Below are 8,839 nucleotides of genomic sequence, written 5' to 3' on the forward strand. Positions count from 1 at the left end.
CAAAACAATTAAGCGTTGTCGGCAGGATTCGAACCTGCGCGGGCAGAGCCCAACAGATTTCTAGTCTGACGCCTTAACCACTCGGCCACGACAACTGTTGTGAAGTTGCTTTCGCCCAATTATGAAATATCAAATATATTCTTAGCAAATGTTACAAAACATTTAAGCGTTGTCGGCAGGATTCGAACCTGCGCGGGCAGAGCCCAACAGATTTCTAGTCTGTCGCCTTTACCACTCGGCCACGACAACTGTTGTGAAGTTGCTTTCCCCCAATTATGAAATTAAAATTATATTCTTAACAAATCTTACAAAACATTTAAGCGTTGTTGGCAGGATTCGAACCTGCGCGGGCAGAGCCCAACAGATTTCTAGTCTGTCGGCTTAACCACTCGGCCACGACAACTGTTGTGAAGTTGCTTTCGCCCAGTTTTGAAATTAAAATTATATTGTCAACAAATTTTGCAAAACATTTAAGCGTTGTCGGCAGGATTCGAACCTGCGCGGGCAGAGCCCAACAGATTTCTAGTCTGTCGCCTTAACCACTCGGCCACGACAACTGTTGTGAAGTTGCTTTCGCCCAGTTTTGAAATTAAAATTATATTCTTAACAAATGTTACAAAACAATTAAGCGTTGTCGGCAGGATTCGAACCTGCGCGGGCAGAGCCCAACAGATTTCTAGTCTGTCGCCTTAACCACTCGGCCACGACAACTGTTGTGAAATCGCTTTCACCCAATTATGAAATATAAATTATATTCTTAGCAAATGTTACAAAACAGTTAAGCGTTGTCGGCAGGATTCGAACCTGCGCGGGCAGAGCCCAACAGATTTCTAGTCTGTCGCCTTAACCACTCGGCCACGACAACTGCTGTGAAATCGCTTTCGCCCAGTTCTGAAATTAAAATTATATTGTCAACAAATTTTGCAAAACATTTAAGCGTTGTCGGCAGGATTCGAACCTGCGCGGGCAGAGCCCAACAGATTTCTAGTCTGTCGCCTTAACCACTCGGCCACGACAACTGTTGTAAAATCGCTTTCACCCAATTATGAAATTAAAATTATATTGTCAACAAATTTTGCAAAACATTTAAGCGTTGTCGGCAGGATTCGAACCTGCGCGGGCAGAGCCCAACAGATTTCTAGTCTGTCGCCTTAACCACTCGGCCACGACAACTGTTGTGAAATCGCTTTTACCCAATTATGAAATTAAAATTATATTGTCAACAAATGTTACAAAACATTTAAGAGTTGTCGGCAGGATTCGAACCTGCGCGGGCAGAGCCCAACAGATTTCTAGTCTGTCGCCTTAACCACTCGGCCACGACAACTGTTGTGAAATCGCTTTCACCCAATTATGAAATATAAATTATATTCTTAACAAATGTTACAAAACAATTAAGCGTTGTCGGCAGGATTCGAACTTGCGCGGGCAGAGCCCAACAGATTTCTAGTCTGTCGCCTTAACCACTCGGCCACGACAACTGTTGTGAAGTTGCTTTCGCCCAATTATGAAATTAAAATTATATTCTTAACAAATGTTACAAAACAATTAAGCGTTGTCGACAGGATTCGAACCTGCGCGGGCAGAGCCCAACAGATTTCTAGTCTGTCGCCTTAACCACTCGGCCACGACAACTGTTGTGAAGTTGCTTTCGCCCAATTATGAAATTAAAATTATATTCTTAACAAATGTTACAAAACAATTAAGCGTTGTCGGCAGGATTCGAACCTGCGCGGGCAGAGCCCAACAGATTTCTAGTCTGTCGCCTTAACCACTCGGCCACGACAACTGTTGTGAAATCGCTTTCGCCCAGTTCTGAAATTAAAATTATATTGTCAACAAATTTTGCAAAACATTTAAGCGTTGTCGGCAGGATTCGAACCTGCGCGGGCAGAGCCCAACAGATTTCTAGTCTGTCGCCTTAACCACTCGGCCACGACAACTGTTGTAAAATCGCTTTCACCCAATTATGAAATATAAATTATATTGTCAACAAATTTTGCAAAACAATTAAGCGTTGTCGGCAGGATTCGAACCTGCGCGGGCAGAGCCCAACAGATTTCTAGTCTGTCGCCTTAACCACTCGGCCACGACAACTGTTGTGAAATCGCTTTCGCCCAGTTCTGAAATTAAAGTTATATTGTCAACAAATTTTGCAAAACATTTAAGCGTTGTCGGCAGGATTCGAACTTGCGCGGGCAGAGCCCAACAGATTTCTAGTCTGTCGCCTTAACCACTCGGCCACGACAACTGTTGTAAAATCGCTTTCACCCAATTATGAAATTAAAATTATATTGTCAACAAATTTTGCAAAACATTTAAGCGTTGTCGGCCGGATTCGAACCTGCGCGGGCAGAGCCCAACAGATTTCTAGTCTGTCGCCTTAACCACTCGGCCACGACAACTGTTGTGAAGTTGCTTTCGCCCAGTTTTGAAATTAAAATTATATTGTCAACAAATTTTGCAAAACATTTAAGCGTTGTCGGCAGGATTCGAACCTGCGCGGGCAGAGCCCAACAGATTTCTAGTCTGTCGCCTTAACCACTCGGCCACGACAACTGTTGTGAAGTTGCTTTCCCCCAATTATGAAATTAAAATTATATTCTTAACAAATGTTACAAAACATTTAAGCGTTGTTGGCAGGATTCGAACCTGCGCGGGCAGAGCCCAACAGATTTCTAGTCTGTCGCCTTAACCACTCGGCCACGACAACTGTTGTGAAGTTGCTTTCGCCCAGTTTTGAAATTAAAATTATATTGTCAACAAATTTTGCAAAACATTTAAGCGTTGTCGGCAGGATTCGAACCTGCGCGGGCAGGGCCCAACAGATTTCTAGTCTGTCGCCTTAACCACTCGGCCACGACAACTGTTGTGAAATCGCTTTCACCCAATTATGAAATATAAATTATATTCTTAGCAAATGTTACAAAACAGTTAAGCGTTGTCGGCAGGATTCGAACCTGCGCGGGCAGAGCCCAACAGATTTCTAGTCTGTCGCCTTAACCACTCGGCCACGACAACTGTTGTGAAATCGCTTTCACTCAATTATGAAATTAAAATTATATTGTCAACAAATTTTGCAAAACATTTAAGCGTTGTCGGCAGGATTCTAACCTGCGCGGGCAGAGCCCAACAGATTTCTAGTCTGTCGCCTTAACCACTCGGCCACGACAACTGTTGTGAAGTTGCTTTCGCCCAGTTCTGAAATTAAAATTATATTCTTAACAAATGTTACAAAACAATTAAGCGTTGTCGGCAGGATTCGAACCTGCGCGGGCAGAGCCCAACAGATTTCTAGTCTGTCGCCTTAACCACTCGGCCACGACAACTGTTGTGAAATCGCTTTCACTCAATTATGAAATTAAAATTATATTCTTAACAAATATTACAAAACAATTAAGCGTTGTCGGCAGGATTCGAACCTGCGCGGGCAGAGCCCAACAGATTTCTAGTCTGTCGCCTTAACCACTCGGCCACGACAACTGTTGTGAAATCGCTTTCACCCAATTATGAAATATAAATTATATTCTTAACAAATGTTACAAAACAATTAAGCGTTGTCGTCAGGATTCGAACCTGCGCGGGCAGAGCCCAACAGATTTCTAGTCTGTCGCCTTAACCACTCGGCCACGACAACTGTTGTGAAGTTGCTTTCGCCCAATTATGAAATTAAAATTATATTCTTAACAAATGTTACAAAACAATTAAGCGTTGTCGGCAGGATTCGAACCTGCGCGGGCAGAGCCCAACAGATTTCTAGTCTGTCGCCTTAACCACTCGGCCACGACAACTGTTGTGAAATCGCTTTCGCCCAGTTCTGAAAATAAAATTATATTGTCAACAAATTTTGCAAAACATTTAACCGTTGTCGGCAGGATTCGAACCTGCGCGGGCAGAGCCCAACAGATTTCTAGTCTGTCGCCTTAACCACTCGGCCACGACAACTGTTGTAAAATCGCTTTCACCCAATTATGAAATATAAATTATATTGTCAACATTTTTTGCAAAACAATTAAGCGTTGTCGGCAGGATTCGAACCTGCGCGGGCAGAGCCCAACAGATTTCTAGTCTGTCGCCTTAACCACTCGGCCACGACAACTGTTGTGAAATCGCTTTCGCCCAGTTCTGAAATTAAAGTTATATTGTCAACAAATTTTGCAAAACATTTAAGCGTTGTCGGCAGGATTCGAACTTGCGCGGGCAGAGCCCAACAGATTTCTAGTCTGTCGCCTTAACCACACGGCCACGACAACTGTTGTAAAATCGATTTCGCCCAGTTCTGAAATTAAAATTATATTGTCAACAAATTTTGCAAAACATTTAAGCGTTGTCGGCAGGATTCGAACCTGCGCGGGCAGAGCCCAACAGATTTCTAGTCTGTCGCCTTAACCACTCGGCCACGACAACTGTTGTGAAGTTGCTTTCGCCCAGTTTTGAAATTAAAATTATATTGTCAACAAATTTTGCAAAACATTTAAGCGTTGTCGGCAGGATTCGAACCTGCGCGGGCAGAGCCCAACAGATTTCTAGTCTGTCGCCTTAACCACTCGGCCACGACAACTGTTGTGAAATCGCTTTCACCCAATTATGAAATATAAATTATATTCTTAACAAATGTTACAAAACAATTAAGCGTTGTCGGCAGAATTCGAACCTGCGCGGGCAGAGCCCAACAGATTTCTAGTCTGACGCCTTAACCACTCGGCCACGACAACTGTTGTGAAGTTGCTTTCGCCCAATTATGAAATTAAAATTATATTCTTAACAAATGTTACAAAACAATTAAGCGTTGTCGGCAGGATTCGAACCTGCGCGGGCAGAGCCCAACAGATTTCTAGTCTGTCGCCTTAACCACTCGGCCACGACAACTGTTGTGAAGTTGCTTTCCCCCAATTATGAAATTAAAATTATATTCTTAACAAATGTTACAAAACATTTAAGCGTTGTCGGCAGGATTCGAACCTGCGCGGGCAGAGCCCAACAGATTTCTAGTCTGTCGCCTTAACCACTCGGCCACGACAACTGTTGTGAAGTTGCTTTCGCCCAGTTTTGAAATTAAAATTATATTGTCAACAAATTTTGCAAAACATTTAAGCGTTGTCGGCAGGATTCGAACCTGCGCGGGCAGAGCCCAACAGATTTCTAGTCTGTCGCCTTAACCACTCGGCCACGACAACTGTTGTGAAATCGCTTTCACCCAATTATGAAATATAAATTATATTCTTAGCAAATGTTACAAAACAGTTAAGCGTTGTCGGCAGGATTCGAACCTGCGCGGGCAGAGCCCAACAGATTTCTAGTCTGTCGCCTTAACCACTCGGCCACGACAACTGTTGTGAAATCGCTTTCACTCAATTATGAAATTAAAATTATATTGTCAACAAATTTTGCAAAACATTTAAGCGTTGTCGGCAGGATTCTAACCTGCGCGGGCAGAGCCCAACAGATTTCTAGTCTGTCGCCTTAACCACTCGGCCACGACAACTGTTGTGAAATCGCTTTCGCCCAGTTCTGAAATTAAAATTATATTCTTAACAAATGTTACAAAACAATTAAGCGTTGTCGGCAGGATTCGAACCTGCGCGGGCAGAGCCCAACAGATTTCTAGTCTGTCGCCTTAACCACTCGGCCACGACAACTGTTGTGAAATCGCTTTCACTCAATTATGAAATTAAAATTATATTCTTAACAAATGTTACAAAACAATTAAGCGTTGTCGGCAGGATTCGAACCTGCGCGGGCAGAGCCCAACAGATTTCTAGTCTGTCGCCTTAACCACTCGGCCACGACAACTGTTGTGAAATCGCTTTCACCCAATTATGAAATATAAATTATATTCTTAACAAATGTTACAAAACAATTAAGCGTTGTCGGCAGGATTCGAACCTGCGCGGGCAGAGCCCAACAGATTTCTAGTCTGACGCCTTAACCACTCGGACACGACAACTGTTGTGAAGTTGCTTTCGCCCAATTATAAAATTAAAATTATATTCTTAACAAATGTTACAAAACAATTAAGCGTTGTCGGCAGGATTCGAACCTGCGCGGGCAGAGCCCAACAGATTTCTAGTCTGTCGCCTTTACCACTCGGCCACGACAACTGTTGTGAAGTTGCTTTCCCCCAATTATGAAATTAAAATTATATTCTTAACAAATCTTACAAAACATTTAAGCGTTGTTGGCAGGATTCGAACCTGCGCGGGCAGAGCCCAACAGATTTCTAGTCTGTCGGCTTAACCACTCGGCCACGACAACTGTTGTGAAGTTGCTTTCGCCCAGTTTTGAAATTAAAATTATATTGTCAACAAATTTTGCAAAACATTTAAGCGTTGTCGGCAGGATTCGAACCTGCGCGGGCAGAGCCCAACAGATTTCTAGTCTGTCGCCTTAACCACTCGGCCACGACAACTGTTGTGAAATCGCTTTCACCCAATTATGAAATATAAATTATATTCTTAACAAATGTTACAAAACAATTAAGCGTTGTCGTCAGGATTCGAACCTGCGCGGGCAGAGCCCAACAGATTTCTAGTCTGTCGCCTTAACCACTCGGCCACGACAACTGTTGTGAAGTTGCTTTCGCCCAATTATGAAATTAAAATTATATTCTTAACAAATGTTATAAAACAATTAAGCGTTGTCGGCAGGATTCGAACCTGCGCGGGCAGAGCCCAACAGATTTCTAGTCTGTCGCCTTAACCACTCGGCCACGACAACTGTTGTGAAATCGCTTTCGCCCAGTTCTGAAATTAAAATTATATTGTCAACAAATTTTGCAAAACATTTAAGCGTTGTCGGCAGGATTCGAACCTGCGCGGGCAGAGCCCAACAGATTTCTAGTCTGTCGCCTTAACCACTCGGCCACGACAACTGTTGTAAAATCGCTTTCACCCAATTATGAAATATAAATTATATTGTCAACATTTTTTGCAAAACAATTAAGCGTTGTCGGCAGGATTCGAACCTGCGCGGGCAGAGCCCAACAGATTTCTAGTCTGTCGCCTTAACCACTCGGCCACGACAACTGTTGTGAAATCGCTTTCGCCCAGTTCTGAAATTAAAGTTATATTGTCAACAAATTTTGCAAAACATTTAAGCGTTGTCGGCAGGATTCGAACTTGCGCGGGCAGAGCCCAACAGATTTCTAGTCTGTCGCCTTAACCACTCGGCCACGACAACTGTTGTAAAATCGCTTTCACCCAATTATGAAATTAAAATTATATTGTCAACAAATTTTGCAAAACATTTAAGCGTTGTCGGCAGGATTCTAACCTGCGCGGGCAGAGCCCAACAGATTTCTAGTCTGTCGCCTTAACCACTCGGCCACGACAACTGTTGTGAAGTTGCTTTCGCCCAGTTCTGAAATTAAAATTATATTCTTAACAAATGTTACAAAACAATTAAGCGTTGTCGGCAGGATTCGAACCTGCGCGGGCAGAGCCCAACAGATTTCTAGTCTGTCGCCTTAACCACTCGGCCACGACAACTGTTGTGAAATCGCTTTCACTCAATTATGAAATTAAAATTATATTCTTAACAAATATTACAAAACAATTAAGCGTTGTCGGCAGGATTCGAACCTGCGCGGGCAGAGCCCAACAGATTTCTAGTCTGTCGCCTTAACCACTCGGCCACGACAACTGTTGTGAAATCGCTTTCACCCAATTATGAAATATAAATTATATTCTTAACAAATGTTACAAAACAATTAAGCGTTGTCGTCAGGATTCGAACCTGCGCGGGCAGAGCCCAACAGATTTCTAGTCTGTCGCCTTAACCACTCGGCCACGACAACTGTTGTGAAGTTGCTTTCGCCCAATTATGAAATTAAAATTATATTCTTAACAAATGTTACAAAACAATTAAGCGTTGTCGGCAGGATTCGAACCTGCGCGGGCAGAGCCCAACAGATTTCTAGTCTGTCGCCTTAACCACTCGGCCACGACAACTGTTGTGAAATCGCTTTCGCCCAGTTCTGAAAATAAAATTATATTGTCAACAAATTTTGCAAAACATTTAACCGTTGTCGGCAGGATTCGAACCTGCGCGGGCAGAGCCCAACAGATTTCTAGTCTGTCGCCTTAACCACTCGGCCACGACAACTGTTGTAAAATCGCTTTCACCCAATTATGAAATATAAATTATATTGTCAACATTTTTTGCAAAACAATTAAGCGTTGTCGGCAGGATTCGAACCTGCGCGGGCAGAGCCCAACAGATTTCTAGTCTGTCGCCTTAACCACTCGGCCACGACAACTGTTGTGAAATCGCTTTCGCCCAGTTCTGAAATTAAAGTTATATTGTCAACAAATTTTGCAAAACATTTAAGCGTTGTCGGCAGGATTCGAACTTGCGCGGGCAGAGCCCAACAGATTTCTAGTCTGTCGCCTTAACCACACGGCCACGACAACTGTTGTAAAATCGATTTCGCCCAGTTCTGAAATTAAAATTATATTGTCAACAAATTTTGCAAAACATTTAAGCGTTGTCGGCAGGATTCGAACCTGCGCGGGCAGAGCCCAACAGATTTCTAGTCTGTCGCCTTAACCACTCGGCCACGACAACTGTTGTGAAGTTGCTTTCGCCCAGTTTTGAAATTAAAATTATATTGTCAACAAATTTTGCAAAACATTTAAGCGTTGTCGGCAGGATTCGAACCTGCGCGGGCAGAGCCCAACAGATTTCTAGTCTGTCGCCTTAACCACTCGGCCACGACAACTGTTGTGAAATCGCTTTCACCCAATTATGAAATATAAATTATATTCTTAACAAATGTTACAAAACAATTAAGCGTTGTCGGCAGAATTCGAACCTGCGCGGGCAGAGCCCAACAGATTTC

General features: G+C 43.1%; 37 non-coding genes across 37 annotated transcripts; all 37 read right to left on the bottom strand.

The window, feature by feature from the left end:
• Positions 1-167: 167 nt before the first annotated feature.
• On the bottom strand, positions 168-249 carry Trnas-aga (transfer RNA serine (anticodon AGA)). The gene has a single exon. It is a non-coding gene; the product is annotated as a tRNA-Ser (tRNA).
• A 226-nt stretch (positions 250-475) lies between these two features.
• Positions 476-557, bottom strand: Trnas-aga (transfer RNA serine (anticodon AGA)). Its single transcript has one exon. It is a non-coding gene; the product is annotated as a tRNA-Ser (tRNA).
• A 72-nt stretch (positions 558-629) lies between these two features.
• On the bottom strand, positions 630-711 carry Trnas-aga (transfer RNA serine (anticodon AGA)). The gene has a single exon. It is a non-coding gene; the product is annotated as a tRNA-Ser (tRNA).
• Positions 712-783: 72 nt separating this feature from the next.
• Trnas-aga (transfer RNA serine (anticodon AGA)) lies at positions 784-865 on the bottom strand. The gene has a single exon. It is a non-coding gene; the product is annotated as a tRNA-Ser (tRNA).
• Positions 866-937: 72 nt separating this feature from the next.
• Positions 938-1,019, bottom strand: Trnas-aga (transfer RNA serine (anticodon AGA)). The gene has a single exon. It is a non-coding gene; the product is annotated as a tRNA-Ser (tRNA).
• Positions 1,020-1,091: 72 nt separating this feature from the next.
• Positions 1,092-1,173, bottom strand: Trnas-aga (transfer RNA serine (anticodon AGA)). Its single transcript has one exon. It is a non-coding gene; the product is annotated as a tRNA-Ser (tRNA).
• A 72-nt stretch (positions 1,174-1,245) lies between these two features.
• On the bottom strand, positions 1,246-1,327 carry Trnas-aga (transfer RNA serine (anticodon AGA)). The gene has a single exon. It is a non-coding gene; the product is annotated as a tRNA-Ser (tRNA).
• A 380-nt stretch (positions 1,328-1,707) lies between these two features.
• On the bottom strand, positions 1,708-1,789 carry Trnas-aga (transfer RNA serine (anticodon AGA)). Its single transcript has one exon. It is a non-coding gene; the product is annotated as a tRNA-Ser (tRNA).
• Positions 1,790-1,861: 72 nt separating this feature from the next.
• Positions 1,862-1,943, bottom strand: Trnas-aga (transfer RNA serine (anticodon AGA)). Its single transcript has one exon. It is a non-coding gene; the product is annotated as a tRNA-Ser (tRNA).
• A 72-nt stretch (positions 1,944-2,015) lies between these two features.
• Trnas-aga (transfer RNA serine (anticodon AGA)) lies at positions 2,016-2,097 on the bottom strand. The gene has a single exon. It is a non-coding gene; the product is annotated as a tRNA-Ser (tRNA).
• Positions 2,098-2,477: 380 nt separating this feature from the next.
• Positions 2,478-2,559, bottom strand: Trnas-aga (transfer RNA serine (anticodon AGA)). The gene has a single exon. It is a non-coding gene; the product is annotated as a tRNA-Ser (tRNA).
• A 380-nt stretch (positions 2,560-2,939) lies between these two features.
• Positions 2,940-3,021, bottom strand: Trnas-aga (transfer RNA serine (anticodon AGA)). Its single transcript has one exon. It is a non-coding gene; the product is annotated as a tRNA-Ser (tRNA).
• A 226-nt stretch (positions 3,022-3,247) lies between these two features.
• Positions 3,248-3,329, bottom strand: Trnas-aga (transfer RNA serine (anticodon AGA)). The gene has a single exon. It is a non-coding gene; the product is annotated as a tRNA-Ser (tRNA).
• Positions 3,330-3,401: 72 nt separating this feature from the next.
• On the bottom strand, positions 3,402-3,483 carry Trnas-aga (transfer RNA serine (anticodon AGA)). Its single transcript has one exon. It is a non-coding gene; the product is annotated as a tRNA-Ser (tRNA).
• Positions 3,484-3,709: 226 nt separating this feature from the next.
• On the bottom strand, positions 3,710-3,791 carry Trnas-aga (transfer RNA serine (anticodon AGA)). The gene has a single exon. It is a non-coding gene; the product is annotated as a tRNA-Ser (tRNA).
• Positions 3,792-3,863: 72 nt separating this feature from the next.
• Trnas-aga (transfer RNA serine (anticodon AGA)) lies at positions 3,864-3,945 on the bottom strand. Its single transcript has one exon. It is a non-coding gene; the product is annotated as a tRNA-Ser (tRNA).
• A 72-nt stretch (positions 3,946-4,017) lies between these two features.
• Positions 4,018-4,099, bottom strand: Trnas-aga (transfer RNA serine (anticodon AGA)). The gene has a single exon. It is a non-coding gene; the product is annotated as a tRNA-Ser (tRNA).
• Positions 4,100-4,325: 226 nt separating this feature from the next.
• Positions 4,326-4,407, bottom strand: Trnas-aga (transfer RNA serine (anticodon AGA)). The gene has a single exon. It is a non-coding gene; the product is annotated as a tRNA-Ser (tRNA).
• A 72-nt stretch (positions 4,408-4,479) lies between these two features.
• Positions 4,480-4,561, bottom strand: Trnas-aga (transfer RNA serine (anticodon AGA)). The gene has a single exon. It is a non-coding gene; the product is annotated as a tRNA-Ser (tRNA).
• Positions 4,562-4,787: 226 nt separating this feature from the next.
• Positions 4,788-4,869, bottom strand: Trnas-aga (transfer RNA serine (anticodon AGA)). The gene has a single exon. It is a non-coding gene; the product is annotated as a tRNA-Ser (tRNA).
• A 72-nt stretch (positions 4,870-4,941) lies between these two features.
• Positions 4,942-5,023, bottom strand: Trnas-aga (transfer RNA serine (anticodon AGA)). The gene has a single exon. It is a non-coding gene; the product is annotated as a tRNA-Ser (tRNA).
• Positions 5,024-5,095: 72 nt separating this feature from the next.
• Positions 5,096-5,177, bottom strand: Trnas-aga (transfer RNA serine (anticodon AGA)). Its single transcript has one exon. It is a non-coding gene; the product is annotated as a tRNA-Ser (tRNA).
• Positions 5,178-5,249: 72 nt separating this feature from the next.
• On the bottom strand, positions 5,250-5,331 carry Trnas-aga (transfer RNA serine (anticodon AGA)). The gene has a single exon. It is a non-coding gene; the product is annotated as a tRNA-Ser (tRNA).
• A 226-nt stretch (positions 5,332-5,557) lies between these two features.
• Trnas-aga (transfer RNA serine (anticodon AGA)) lies at positions 5,558-5,639 on the bottom strand. The gene has a single exon. It is a non-coding gene; the product is annotated as a tRNA-Ser (tRNA).
• A 72-nt stretch (positions 5,640-5,711) lies between these two features.
• Positions 5,712-5,793, bottom strand: Trnas-aga (transfer RNA serine (anticodon AGA)). The gene has a single exon. It is a non-coding gene; the product is annotated as a tRNA-Ser (tRNA).
• Positions 5,794-6,019: 226 nt separating this feature from the next.
• Positions 6,020-6,101, bottom strand: Trnas-aga (transfer RNA serine (anticodon AGA)). Its single transcript has one exon. It is a non-coding gene; the product is annotated as a tRNA-Ser (tRNA).
• Positions 6,102-6,327: 226 nt separating this feature from the next.
• Trnas-aga (transfer RNA serine (anticodon AGA)) lies at positions 6,328-6,409 on the bottom strand. The gene has a single exon. It is a non-coding gene; the product is annotated as a tRNA-Ser (tRNA).
• Positions 6,410-6,635: 226 nt separating this feature from the next.
• On the bottom strand, positions 6,636-6,717 carry Trnas-aga (transfer RNA serine (anticodon AGA)). The gene has a single exon. It is a non-coding gene; the product is annotated as a tRNA-Ser (tRNA).
• Positions 6,718-6,789: 72 nt separating this feature from the next.
• Positions 6,790-6,871, bottom strand: Trnas-aga (transfer RNA serine (anticodon AGA)). The gene has a single exon. It is a non-coding gene; the product is annotated as a tRNA-Ser (tRNA).
• A 72-nt stretch (positions 6,872-6,943) lies between these two features.
• On the bottom strand, positions 6,944-7,025 carry Trnas-aga (transfer RNA serine (anticodon AGA)). The gene has a single exon. It is a non-coding gene; the product is annotated as a tRNA-Ser (tRNA).
• Positions 7,026-7,405: 380 nt separating this feature from the next.
• On the bottom strand, positions 7,406-7,487 carry Trnas-aga (transfer RNA serine (anticodon AGA)). Its single transcript has one exon. It is a non-coding gene; the product is annotated as a tRNA-Ser (tRNA).
• A 72-nt stretch (positions 7,488-7,559) lies between these two features.
• Positions 7,560-7,641, bottom strand: Trnas-aga (transfer RNA serine (anticodon AGA)). The gene has a single exon. It is a non-coding gene; the product is annotated as a tRNA-Ser (tRNA).
• A 226-nt stretch (positions 7,642-7,867) lies between these two features.
• Trnas-aga (transfer RNA serine (anticodon AGA)) lies at positions 7,868-7,949 on the bottom strand. Its single transcript has one exon. It is a non-coding gene; the product is annotated as a tRNA-Ser (tRNA).
• Positions 7,950-8,021: 72 nt separating this feature from the next.
• On the bottom strand, positions 8,022-8,103 carry Trnas-aga (transfer RNA serine (anticodon AGA)). Its single transcript has one exon. It is a non-coding gene; the product is annotated as a tRNA-Ser (tRNA).
• A 72-nt stretch (positions 8,104-8,175) lies between these two features.
• Trnas-aga (transfer RNA serine (anticodon AGA)) lies at positions 8,176-8,257 on the bottom strand. The gene has a single exon. It is a non-coding gene; the product is annotated as a tRNA-Ser (tRNA).
• Positions 8,258-8,483: 226 nt separating this feature from the next.
• Positions 8,484-8,565, bottom strand: Trnas-aga (transfer RNA serine (anticodon AGA)). The gene has a single exon. It is a non-coding gene; the product is annotated as a tRNA-Ser (tRNA).
• A 72-nt stretch (positions 8,566-8,637) lies between these two features.
• Trnas-aga (transfer RNA serine (anticodon AGA)) lies at positions 8,638-8,719 on the bottom strand. The gene has a single exon. It is a non-coding gene; the product is annotated as a tRNA-Ser (tRNA).
• Between the last annotated feature and the right edge of the window lie 120 nt (positions 8,720-8,839).

The sequence above is a fragment of the Phallusia mammillata genome, chromosome 2 (assembly GCF_965637545.1).
Source record: "Phallusia mammillata chromosome 2, kaPhaMamm4.hap1.1, whole genome shotgun sequence".
NCBI classification, from domain to species: Eukaryota; Metazoa; Chordata; class Ascidiacea; order Phlebobranchia; family Ascidiidae; genus Phallusia; species Phallusia mammillata.